We start from the raw sequence: 1,413 nt of genomic DNA on the forward strand, positions 1-1,413 counted from the left end.
CTCAGGTCATGATCCTAGGGTCCTGGGATCGAGTCCCACGGCGGGCTCCCCGCATGGGGCCTGCTTCTCCCTCTGCCTGTATCTCTGTCTCTGTGTGTGTGTGTGTCTCTCTCATGAATAAATAAATAAAATCTTGAAAAAAGAAAAGGGGGGAACCCTTCTATCTTTTGTAATTCACAGAAGAGCGGACATTCTTATCCTCTAAATACATTCTAGTCTGTGGACCCAGGTTGAACTCCTGGTTAGAAGCATGTCCATTTGAAGGGGCAGATGGTGGGGCCTGGGCGGCTCAGTCAGTTGAGCGTCTGCCTTGAGCTCAAGTCATGATCCTGGGGTCCTAGGATCAAGCCCTCACATAGGGCTCCCTGGTCAGCGGGAATTCTGCTTCTCCCTCTGCCCCTCCTTTCCCTCTCACTCTGTCTCTCTGTCTCCCTCAAATAAAAAATAAATAAAATCTTGAAGGAAGAAAAAAAAAAAAAGAAGAAGAGGGGCAGATGCCTTGATCCCTGTGAGCAATACCTGCCTTCAGGGGGGCCCTCTTCTGGATCATCACCTTCCATACCTTCCATTCTTAAACTCTGATGAAGAGTGGAACTTGCCCTTCTGGAGAGGCCTGTAAGTGAGCCCTTGGCCCTGACGGGGAAGCCGGCTCCGCAGTGATGTTTTCGGCCTCGGGTGAAAACCCGGGAGAACTCACGGGGGAAGTCTCGGACCTCTCAGGACGGGGGACCAAGGGTTCCAGAGGTCACCGGGCCTCCCTTCCAGAGGAGGAGCTTGCAGGGGCGGGTGAGGAGGACGAGACCTCTTGATGCAAGCCCCAGACTTAGGTCCACAGCTTGGCGGCCGTGGAAGGGCCGTAGGTAGGGCCCCAGGGGCCCGGGGCCCCTTTGCTGATGGGGGTGTCGATGGGGAAACCGAGGCCCAGAGAGCCCGCAGCCCGCAAGCTGTCCCTGCCCTGCCCTGGGCAGCAAGCTGCTGCACGGCTCAATCTCGGGCTCTGACGGCCCCGACAAGGAGAAGCGAATGTGGGGGTGGGGGGGGGGGACCCCGGCTCTCGGACCCGACAGGAGGGAGGGGAGCTCCTGCTGCGCCACCTCGGGGCCCCGGGCTTCGGGACCTCCCGGGCTGCTGGAGCTCTCGGGACGCGCGGGGGGCTGCAGGGGTGTGGGGGGACCCCCCGCCCCGGTCCTGGCCGCAGCCGCCCGCAGCCCCGCGGCGCGCGCCCGGCCCTCCCAGCGCCGCCAGGAGCCGCCCGCGGGCCCGGAAACCTCAGCGCGGCGCGGAGACAGCGGCCTCCTGGTGGCGCAGCCCCGCGGCCCCGGCCCCGGCCCCGGCCCCCGCCCCCCGCCCCGCCCCGGCCCGCCCCGCCCCCCGCGGAGCCGGCCAGCCCCGCCCCGCGCCCAGCCCCCACCG

Source organism: Vulpes lagopus, chromosome 9 (assembly GCF_018345385.1).
Source record: "Vulpes lagopus strain Blue_001 chromosome 9, ASM1834538v1, whole genome shotgun sequence".
Lineage (NCBI taxonomy): Eukaryota > Metazoa > Chordata > Mammalia > Carnivora > Canidae > Vulpes > Vulpes lagopus.